Here is a 12,233-nt window from a genome sequence, read left to right as displayed (position 1 = left end):
AAGCATCTGCCGCCTGGGTGTAAAGGCTCCCGAGGTGAGATCTAGTTTTCCACACTTGACGGCTCTCTCTTTATCAAGTTAAATAACAGGATCAACAGATGGGACTCCACTGTACACTCCACAGAGCCACAAATTAATTGTTTAATGAGAAAACAGCGATTCCAACAGAGCCATGCTAACTGCTTCATGGGACTCAAGCATTTGATCATTCGGATATGCTCCTTAATACTTGCTTTCGTCCCGTGGGGACACGCTCCAGTGTTGTGATCTGCAGGGGGCTCTGCTGGTCCCCCCTCACGTGGATGTCAGCCTAGCCTCAGCTCCCGCGGACAGCAGAGCATTCACATCGTGGGAGCCCGGTGGGCGCCTGTGAACACACACTCCCGACCCTCTCCATGATGGGGAAGCAAAGCCAGTCTGTAGGGGACCGGCACCCCTGCAGAGCAGGCTGATGCCCCCGTGGCCTCCTGGGCCAGGGCCTGCCCCTGTGAGGTGGCTGGTGGAGGAGAACTTCTCCCTGTTTCCTTTTCCAGGGATGTGGTGAGAGGCCGAGCCGTGCTTAAGAGTAGGACTGGCTTAGGGGGCCAGCCCCACGGCCCAGTGGTTAAGTTCGCATGCTCCTCTTCAGTGGCCCAGGCTTTCGCTGGTTCGGATCCTGGGCGTGGACATGGCACCACTCATCAGGCCACGCTGAGGCAGCGTCCCACATGCCACAACTAGAAGGACCCACAACTAAAATATACAACTATGTAGTGGAGGGATTTGGGGAGAAAAAAGCAGAAAAAAAATTATTGGCAACAATTGTTATCTCAGATGCCAATATTTGGGAAAAAAAGAAAGAGTAGGACTGGCTTGAGTTATAAATATAGAAACGTCAAAATTGCTATCCTTTAAGTTGGTTTTTAAAATTTTCTTCAATTTGAGAATACACCAAGCAGAGGCATGAAGCATCTGGCCTTCAGAGTGCCCTGTGTCCGGAAAAGCACGCACCCTCCCCCCCAGAGGCCACCGGGCGGCCTTTGATCCACCCTTGGTGGCGCCTCCTCCAACCTCGACAGCAGCCGGGGTGGCGGAGCCAGCCCAGCCTCAGGACCCTGGAAGGTTGAGCAAAACCCCACCCACCAATACGACCACCATGGAGGGCTAGGAAGTGGGGGGGCTCCCTGCGATTTCTTGGAATGCTAGGTTATTAAGCAAGGATCACAGATTTTTCTTCGATTTGGATTTTGAGGTTAAAATCTTGCTAATCTATAATCTACAGCAAGGAATGGAACCTTAACCGGTATTTCACCATCAGAGAAGCAGTTGCAGGATTGTTGACAGTTCTGTCCCATCCCTGAGTATGAGGGTCCTTCTGTGAGGTTGCAGCCCACATGCCCTCGATTCCCCAGCAGCCACTCCTGGTCCGACCTCGGAGAGGTGACCAAACCAGCAGGTTTGGAGGCCCTGCATTCAGGTGTCTGTGCCTGGGGACAGCAGTCCTCTCTGAAGACAAAGGGCTTACAACTGTTTCTTCAGTTTTTGGCCAGAAGTGTGTGCCAGTCTCTGGCCTGCTCTAAGCACAGCAGGACGCGTGAGGGGATTAGAGAGAAAAGAGAGGCGTATCTAGGCCAGGGTGAGCTGCGGGCTGGTGGGCAGTTGGTGACCAACCAATGCTGCGGCCCAGGCTCCTGGATGAAGACAGGACAAGCCCCTCTGGAGCTAGGCAGGTGACTTGTGCACATAAATGGGGAGAAGCTCTGGGTCATTCCACTGAGACCCCAAAGATGGGAGGGCTTGGGGCAAGGGGGCGGGAGCATCATGTGGAGACGAGAGGAGCAGGTGCAAAGTCCCAGAGCTGAGATACCCATGAGGGGCCCCCAGAAGCCAGGGGCAGGTGATGGAAGATGGGCCAGAGGGGGCAGGTGGGCCAGCTCAGGCCCGGTATAAGACCAGTCACCCCGCCTTCCCCTGTTTGAACATTACGGGGAGCAGAGAAAGCTGAAAAAATGTGAGGACAATGACATATGGAATTGTCAATGTAAATAATGTCATACATAATATGTCATATAGTGTTGGACAAACGTAATAAAAATGGTTAAATTTTATTTTCACACTGAAGGCTTTTTTCAAGGCCACTATCTACTGTTATTATTTCACAGAAGGAGAGGAATCTTGAGAGGGGGCTGCACTATTCGTAGGTGCGTGTTGACAAAGCTAAAATGAAGTCTTGCGGTCTCACAGCTCAAAATCGTATTGAATACATTAGTCATCTTAGCATGAGTATTCACAGCTTCAGATTTTAACACATCCTCAAAGTACCTTCTTATGTAACCTTCAGTTATATACAGAAGAGGCACGAATGATTAAATATATTCATATTCTAAATTACATCATTAAATTTTATCAAATAGGAAAATCTTTGTAAACAAAGGGATTCCATATTAAGGCAATTGTAATATAGAAGGGAGATTAGCGAACCCCAAGTTTCCGAGATAGAAATTATGATCATGGAGTGCGTCCTATCATTAGTGGCATCTGTCACCTCCAGGGGAGTTGTATAGCTGGGCCTCGTTTCCTGTGACTATTGAAGAGGACCCCCAGCTGGCTGCATGCCCATGACAGGACTGTAGGGCTCAGGCCAGGAAGGGCACAGACCCCCAACACTGCCCCCCATGCAACTGAGCCAGTGGCCCCGAGCCTGGGGATCTCTGGTCCACACAGTTGTGCACACTCTTAGCTCCTTGGACCGCCCTCAACAATGGAGCCTCAGGCTGGGAGGAGGGAGCAGCAGCGGGTTGAGTTAGGGACCACCCACTGCCTTCACCTGGTCTGGGAGGATCAGGAATCAGGGACAATGGCAGCAGCCACCACATCCTCGGGCACCAGAGAGGTGTTTGGGCTCAGTACACAGGTTGGGGTTTGGAATAGATGGGCCTGGAAATCAAAGCCCAGCTTGGCCACTTGCTAGCCCTGAAGTGTGGGGACAATCACTTAGCTTTGCTGAATTTCAATTCCTCCATCAACGCAATGGACAAAATAATACCCATCTTAGTGGGCTTGGGCTGACGTGACAAGCACCAGAGACCAGGAGCTTAAGCAACAGACATTTACTTCTCACAGTTCTGGAGGCTGAAGTTCAAGATCAAGGTGCTGGTATGGTTGGGCTCTGGTGACAGCTCTCTTCCTGGCTTGCAGACACCACCTTCTTGATGTGTCTTTGTGTAGCAGAGAGAGAGCTCTCTGGTGTCCCTTCTTATACAGGCACTAATCCCATCATGGGGCCCCACCTTCAGGACCTCATCTAACCCTAGTGACCTCCCAAAGGCTCCACCTCCAACTACTGCCACATTGGGGGTTAGAGCTTCAATATATGAATTTGGAGGGACTCAAATATTCAGTCCATAACAATGCCACGTGGAAGATTCTGGCTATAGACAGAGATACTAAATATACAGTGCTGCACATAGTGTCTGCCTTAGCAGGTGCTCATGCAATGCAATTCTAGCAGTTAAAGGGCAAAATCATCCTTTGCCAGCCTCGCCCACTGTGAAGGGTCTGCCTGTGGTTGAGCAGGCAGAGAGAACCCCACCCAGACGGAGACCCAGGATCGGCCCTGTGGGCTCATCCTCTCTGAGACGCTCTCCCTGACTTTCCACGTTGAGCAAAGCTCTGCCCTCCACTCTGTCCATTTCCCATCTCTTTGCAGATTGCACTAAAAAGATTGACTGATGCCTCTCTCCTTCTTGGAAGACACCTGTCAGGAGCAGAGGGGCCTCTGTATCCCTACTTCCCACATGTGCAAACCTGGCCCCCCCAGGTCCAATTACCTTTGCAGACACAGCTTGTTCATTTTGCTAGGTCTTCTGAAAAACTATAGTAATAATTTTTTTATCATGGAAATTTTAAGGGAGACATTTGACAGTTCTCTGCAAACAAACTAGGAAAGACCATTCATTCCTTGCAAAGAATCATTGCTGATGTTAAGATGTAGTTGCAAATCAGGACACAGAAGTCAACACTACTCTGATGCAGCCGTGAATCTAGGTGCATCTGTGTGCATGTGTGCGTGTTTCCATGCTTCAGATCAAGCCATCCTGCTGAATGTTCTAGACTCTTGCACAGGTCCCTGTATCTCCTGTGTGAGTGGACATTGGAGAAAACGCCTGAAGAATTTTCTCCTGATTCTGATAAAAATGCATCTTGCATTGTCAGCATATGGGAGGGAGGAAAACACGCGTACATCAAAACAAAGACGGGGAGATGCTCCGAGCCTCAGTCAGTGTCTTTGTGTCTCCAACACCTCGCTGGGAGCCTGGCACCAGCAGGGCCTCATTAGGTATATAATTTAAAAGCAGTAAACATCTATTTTTAAAATTTTCTTAGATATAAATCATGATTTGTGATAAATTCATCTTAACCTAACCCATTTACATGATTTAAATGAACAGATACTTACAAGGATGTAAGCCCAACGCACAGAAGTGTACTTATGTTTCTTGTAAACTCTACAAGACTAACGCAAAAGGCAATTTCAAGAGAACCATGTGGATCCCTCTGCGTGTCTGACGGGGGTAGCCATTTGATTGATACACCGGCCGCTTTAGCGTCTGTAGGCTAGTTATCCTCCAAAGAGCTCTTACTGAGTCAGCTCTGACTTTTTGCAAACTAATCTATATGAAAATGCAGTCCTCACTTCGCTGATTTATTTCCACATCTAGATGTAATAAAATTAATAGTGCACTTCTCATCTCAGTTGATGAAATTAACTCAGACTTTTTTTAAACTGACTTCTTTCAGTTATTTTCTTTATTTTCAAAAAGGAAGTTATTCCAGTCATTTGATACAAATGGCTTTAATTAGTTTAAGGCAAACATAACCTTTAATGATTACAGGCTTGGGATTGCTGGTCTGCGTACCAGGGATAAAAATCAGTGCTGTGCCCATGGGATGATTTGTAATGTCAGCCGGCACAATCCAATTTGATTTGGCATCAAAATAAACCTCCCATCACCTGGGAGAGTAATTCCTCTGCCGAGGCCATCAGGAAGCCAGCCCATCCCCTAAACACAGAAGCATTTTTATGACAAGGGCAGGTGCATTTTGTCAAATGATGGGGAGGAAGGGACCGAACATGTCTATGTTCTGTTTATTCTATTTGGCACTACTCAAGATGGGGTCTTGTTCTGGCTTAAAGTATAGTAGAAGTTTTTCAAAGAACTTGCATTTTTAATAATTATTTCTTCTAAAGATATTAAAAACTAAAAACAGTCAATCCTACGTTTACCATGAAGTGTCTGGTAAAAAGACCCTTTGTTTCGGAGATACTCAAATGAAGCTTCTTGTCTTGGGTTTATCTTTTCCCGGTTCTGTTGGACCGGTTACCACGTGGGTCAGCTATTTGCTAACTAGAATCAGAGTTTCTGGTCCATAAACCAACACTTCTCGTGAAGATATGGCCTTGGACCTCCCATGCCCTTCCACGGGCCTGCATCCTCTGCAGGACAGGGGACCTAATCCCACCCCTTCCTCACAGGAGTCTTGTGCTCCAGGAACTCTGCATCACCTGGACCCGCTCCCCAGAACACGGCCCTGACGCAGTTTCATGTAGCTGCTTTGTCTGGAATAACTTCCCCACCCCTTCTGCAAATTGAGCTCAGGGCTCGTCCTCTCTGGGATGCTGTCTTTGACTCTCCATACTGAGCACAGCAACCCTGCTCTGCCCTCCACTCTGTCCACTTCTCATCTCTTCACAGATTGTACTAAAATTATTGGCGGATGCCTCTCTCCTTCTTGGAAGATAAGCTCCTTAAAGGTAGAAATGATGTCTTCAGCATTTTTGTCCACAGTTTCCTACACAGGTGCTGCTGGTCAGCGGGCATCAACACACACTTTTGGCCAAAGTCCTTGCCCCCTGTCGAGGACAGTTCCTTCTCTCTTCATCTGGTGGGTGGGCTGAGCTGAGGGCTTTTCCATCTCACCTTCCTCTCCGCATTTGTGTCTCTGCACTGGATGTTTCTAATTCCTGGAGTTTGTTTCCCTTTCTGCCTGACAAGGTCCTTCTCCTCTCCACAACGGAGAGGCCAATGCCCCTTCCTCTGCTAAGTCTCCGCTGAGAACTGCACACAGCGAGGACCTGATTGTCCTTCTGGGTTTTAAAATGCCTTCTACATATTTCCACTCTAGCACATCACATTTAAGTGACTCATTTTGTATCTGCCAGCTCCCTGGAAACAGAAGCCATGCCTTTTAATCTTTAATACTCTTTTAAATTAGCTGTGTGATTGACACAAAATAGCTGTTTAATAAATGTTGGATGGCTGACTAAATGTAGACCCAAATGAATGGAACACCATCCTCTGGAAGACAGAAGTGGGCTTGTCAATGTGCCCCCTGCCATGTGCAGAGCAATCAAACAAAAGAGACACAGATCAACAAATAAACAAGAAACTGGACACACTATTGGCAGGAACCAAGGCAGCTGGTGTGGGGTTCCCATTCCAGAGCAAAGCCCTCCACACCAGTCATTTCAGGGTCCCACCACCAAGCAGCGAGCTCCCAGCGTACCTCCAGGAGGTCAGTAAACCTCAGCTCAAGTCCGTCTCCAGAGGCTCTGCGTGGACACGCAGAGATCATGGCTGGCGCTTACTTTTCTACTGGCTGATTTAAAAGTGTGAACAGACAGTCCAGGACTGCTAGACACCTGAGCAAGTCCACAGCATGAAACTACAGGTCAACTGTGGGACACGGGTCAGTGAGTGACTGGACCTCATGTAACAGAGAGGAAGATGTAAGACATCCTCACTAGCGTCTATCCATGTCCTACATAGTGTCCTCTAAGGGATTTAAGGAGGCACTCTATTCAGGAAACAAGAACAAAACGCTACCAAAAAATAACAATCAGAAAACATAAATAAGCTCCAGGAAACTATATATGTATATATCCCATTATATTTCTATATACTATATTTATATTTCCCAAAAAGCTCTTTCTTACACTCTAATTTATGTATATAAATATAATATATACATAAATTTACATTAATATTTGCATATTAATATATGTATATTAGATATATCATCCAAATACAAAAAATAGAGGCTTGAAAGACAATATCAAGTAAATGTTCCCCAATAGAGAAGAATGTGACAGAGATTTTAAAAAGAGAGAGATGTGACTTTGGATTTGGCAATGGATTCTCAGGTATGACACCAAAAGCATGAGCAAGAACAACAAAAAGATAGATAAATTGCACTTCACCAAAGTTAAAAAACTTTTGTGCATTACAGGACATCAAGAAAGTGAAAAGACCAAGAACAGAGTGGCAGAAAATTCTTCCAAATCCTGTATCTGATAAGGGTTTAGTATCCAACACATGAAGAACTCTTTCAACGTAACAGGAGAAAGACAAACAACCCAATTAAAAAGTAAGCCAAGGACTTGAATGACATTTTTACAAAGAAGACACACAAATGGCCAAGAAGCACCTGGAGAGATGCTCAATGTCATTAGTTGCTAGGGAAATGCAAATCAAAACCACAACTAGAGGCGACTTCACACCCACTAGGATGGTAACAATAAAACAATGGAAATAAGCATTGGTGAGAATGTGGAGAAACTGGAGTCTTTGTACAATAATGGTGGGAGTGTAAAATGGTGCAGCTGCTGTGGAAAACAGTTTGGCGGTTCCTCAAAAAGTTAAACATAGAATTGACCTAGTAATCCCATGCCTAGGTGTGTATTCCAAGAATTGAAAACAAGAACTCAACAAATACTCATAGATGAATGTTCATAGCAGTACTGCTCATGCTAGCCAAATGACGGAAACAACACAAACATCTATCAATGGATGATTGGATACACCAAATATGGTCTATATATAAAGCGGAATAGTACCCAGCCATAAATAGGAATGAAGTAGTGATATATGCTACAACACGGGTGAACTTTTAAGACTGTATGCTAAGCGGAAGAAGCCAGACTCAAAAGGTCACCTATTATATCATTTCATTTATTTGGAATATCCAGAATAGATAACTCCACAGCCACAGAACATAGACTGGTGGCTGTTTGGGGCTTGCGGAGGGAGGAATGGGGAGTAACTGATTAATGGGTAGGGGGTTTTCTCTTGGGTGATGCAAATGTTTTGGAACTAGACAGAAGCGATGGTTGCACATCATTGTGAATGTACCAAATGCCACTGAATCGTTCACTTTAAGATCGTTAATTTTATGTTATGTGAATTTCACCTCAATAAAAAAAGAGAAAAGGTCAGAAACTTGGGTACACAGAGAATTAATCAAGGAAGTTGGACATCCAACTAATAGAAGGCCCAGAAACAGAGAATGCGCTAGAAGAGGATTTCTGAAAGCTCCAGAGACACATGCTACAGATCTGTCACCTACAGAGTTATACCTGGACACATCAAGGAGATATGGGAACACTGATGATAAGCATCAGTCTAGAAACTTCCAGAAAGAAAAAGAAGACCTATTTTTGTACAAAAGGATGAGGACAGGCTGGAGGTGACTGGGCACTAAATGTGGTCAATAAGAAGACCCTTGTCTTTGTGCACCTTGTTTGATGAGCAGAAGGGCTGCAGCACAGAAGGTTCTAGATCTGGTCTGCCCCTCTGCACTGGGTATCGCACACCCCACTGAGATGCCCTCCATGTCTGTGTTGCTCGTCAGTTAGTTTTTGCTTTTTCTCACCAGTCTCACAGGGATAAAGAAAATGCCTCTATTTACCGCACAGAATGGTTGTTAGACTAGTGCAGGGTGACACTGAAAACGTCGGATGCTGGGATGAGAGCTGCATCTGAAGCTGTAGCCGCTTGCCATCTGACCCCTAACCCTATAGCTCCAACCATTAGCTCAGCTCCCTCCACCCCACGAGGGTCCTTCCCTCCAGCCCACTCCCTCGCCCCACTCTCACACACAGCTCTGGCCCATCACGAGAAAAGTCCACCAGAGCCCACACACGCCTCAGCTCCAGGTAACAGAGAAGATAGGCCGAAAGCTGGGCAAGGACAGAGTCTCACCATACAAAGACAGTGACCTCGGTGATGGGAGGGGTCATGGGTCAGGTTCACCATCACGCCCCTCTCACCCCAGCTCCCGGCGCAGGAGGGTCTACTGAGCGAAGTGATTAATGAGCAGCAGAGATCTGCTGGGGCTGTGCCACCTCAGTGTCAAGGTCCCAGCTAACGCAGAGCTGTCCCTTCCCATTGTCCAGGACATAGCGATGGAGGACCAAGTGGCCCCGACCGAGAGCATTCCATCTGGTGCTCCGCTCAGCTGATATTTAACCTGATGGCCTCATTCAGGACTGACCCCCATCCCCACCCCGCCCTATTCCTGCTCCATGCGATGAAGGATCTGCGCTATGAAGGGGGGCAGACTTACAAGGAGGCGGCCGCCAGTCTCTCCTGCACTTTGTCCTAAACAGGGTGGAAAGCGAAAGCTGAGATAGTCTGCCCGCTGTGGGCACGGCGTCTCCTTGGCTCTCCGTCCGGACTTGAGTTTCCCGACTTCCTGCTGGCCCCCTTCACTATCCTTCAACCACGAAACTGCCCTAAATGAGACTTTCAGGCCCCCTGGTTCTCCTGCAAGCTCTTATGCAGGCCAATGAGGCCATCCTGTTCCCTGCAGCTCACGCTGTCCAGCCACTTTGGGGGCCTCAGTGTGAGCAAGTGAGTAGAAGGAAAAGAGCAGCATCGTCTCCTGCCAGGTGAGCGCTCCGCAGGGTCTCACATGCTGCTTCTTTCCTGGTCAGCCTCTGCCTGATGTAGAGGGCTCAACTTGGAAGTGACTTAAATGCACACTCCACATCCTCAAATGCTGTTTCCCTCCCAAAAGGCAGCCTCTCCTTCGCTCTGCCCCCAGCACACTCGGAAGTGAAGCCGGGCACACTTCGCCAGTGCCTGTCTCTGGGGCAATTAGAGCCACGAGCTCATGGCTTTTGACAAGAAGATGGAGGGCTTCGCCATCTTGCTGGTTAATTGGTGGTGTTATTTATGTGTTTTGAATGCTTATGAAGTTCCCTGGCTGTTTCTGATGCAATTAGTTTCATTGATAGCAAGGTTTATGAGTCGAAATAGTGGGAATCAGAGAACCGCCTGATACAATATAACACAATAAAAATGAGTATGCCCCTACAGTTTCCATGCAGAACACTGGGAAAATGGCTTTCCAAGTTTTACAGGAAGATAAAAGAACCCTCTTGCCTGCACAATTACTTTATCCACTTTGGAAATGTATAGACCGCAATCAGAGAAAAATACACTTCTGAAATAAAAGGCAGATTTATACAAAAACAATTTTACTTGTAGGCAGCCCTAACATCTAATTAGTATGGCAAAAACAAAGCTGAATTGCTACATTTCAATTACTCCTACATTCAACAATGGGTACATAATTAACATTAATTCAGGACACTTATTACAGAAACTCAAAAGATGTTTCGCACAAATGCTTCAATCGTTTTGACTTTGGATTTTTTGCATGTGGAAGTTATACATATACATGGGGTGTGACTCTGTACTTTTCTCTTTAAATCAATTTAAATTTTAATAGATTATATATCCATTGAGTAATTATCTAAATTTCAAAAGGTACAGATAGATATGCTGTGAAACGTCCCCCTCCACTCTTCAATCCAGCCACTCAGTTCTCCTTGGAATTAGTGAATCTGACCAGTCTCTTACATGAATTTCCTTAGATACTTCATGCATTACAGACAAATATGAACACATATGCTATTTTTTTTCTGTACACAAATGTGCCATAATATATACTTGCTATGTGTCTTTAAAAATATCTAATAATATATCTTTGAGATCCAGGTAAATAAAGCCCACGTTGTTTTCTTGACAGCTCACAGGAACCACTGCAGGGGCGTCCCAGCGTCTGTCTACCCCCCGGCCCTTCATGAGGACAGATGGAGAGGACGGGTTTCTCCTCTTGTGCTATTTTTATAGGGCTGACTGCAAAACCAGCCACACACACCTCACCTGGCCCCCAGGAAGTTTGATGAAGGTAAATCTCTGTAGGAAGCGGTGGGTGGGAGGCTACACATCTTTGTGATTTGGATAATGTTGCCAAACTGACCATCTCATTTTTAATTTTAATTAATGACTGCACCTCCCACCCCGGTGAGAGGGTGGGCGTGGGGGGTGCCTGCTTCCTGTATCCTGGCCTCACAATGGGGCTTCATTGACCCATGCCCATCGGAGGGGGAAGATGCATGTCTTAGTATAGATTCACTTTACTTTTCACTCCTCCACTCAACAAATGTTTGTGGAGAACCTACTCTTGGCATGAGGGGGGACCGAGGGAACAAGACAGGTGAGATCCCCTGCCCCACAGGACTCAGATTCCGCTGGAGGGAGATGCCATGTCATCACCATTGCCTAACATTTCCAGGGGTTAACAAGATCTCGGGGTTGTGCTTCCTCCTCCATGAACTGTGGGTTCCTGCCACCTGCTTGTCTTCCTGCTGGATTGTGGATCTCTTTGTCTGATAGATTTACAGGGCCCTTTTGGCTAGGATAAGAATGGCAAAATGCTATTTTCCTTTCGACTGTCATTGTGATCACGGATTCTATGCCCCGATTTATTTATTTATTTTTTGCTGAGCAAGACTGGCCCTGAGCTGACATCTGTGCCCATCTTCCTTTACTTTGTATGTGGGACGCCTCCACAGCATGGCTGTTGAGTGGAGTAGGTCCACACCAGGGATCCAAACCCCAGAACCCTAGGCCACCAAAGTGGAACACGGAGAACTGTAACTACTTGGCCACGGGGCTGGCCCCAAATTTTTATTTTTAAGGGGTCAAATTTACCATTCTTTTCTTTGAGAGCTTCCTGGGTTTTGTTGTCTGGGGAAAGAGCTGCGTCATTCCAAAATCACGTAATAATTCTCCCAGGATTTCTCTGGAAGTTTCATGGTTTCACTTTTCCTGTCCTTGTTGGCTCCATCTGGACTTTACCCAGGCAAAGGTGTGAGGCATGGTACACCTTTGTGTTTCACTGGGGGGCTTCCCTGATTTCCCAGCAGGATCCCCCTAATAATCCTGCCAGCCCCTGATTTGAAATGCCTTCTTTATTGCACACTAGGGGCCTGGAGGGAGCTGAGTCTATCCCTGGATGTCTAGACACCTATTTAAGTATTGATCATGCACGTTTGCATGTAAACACACATACATACTATTTTAAGATCAAAGAGTGGTGAAAGTTGACTGTAAAGTTTGGCA

The 12,233-nt window shown here is 46.5% G+C and overlaps 1 protein-coding gene across 1 annotated transcript in view; it reads right to left on the bottom strand.

Annotated features, from left to right (window-relative positions):
• Positions 1-12,233, bottom strand: part of TCERG1L (transcription elongation regulator 1 like) — a 223,690-nt gene that overhangs the window by 88,182 nt on the left and 123,275 nt on the right. The window lies entirely within an intron of this gene.

Source organism: Equus przewalskii, chromosome 1 (genome assembly GCF_037783145.1).
Source record: "Equus przewalskii isolate Varuska chromosome 1, EquPr2, whole genome shotgun sequence".
NCBI lineage: Eukaryota > Metazoa > Chordata > Mammalia > Perissodactyla > Equidae > Equus > Equus przewalskii.
This window is presented reverse-complemented; position numbering and strand designations above follow the sequence as displayed.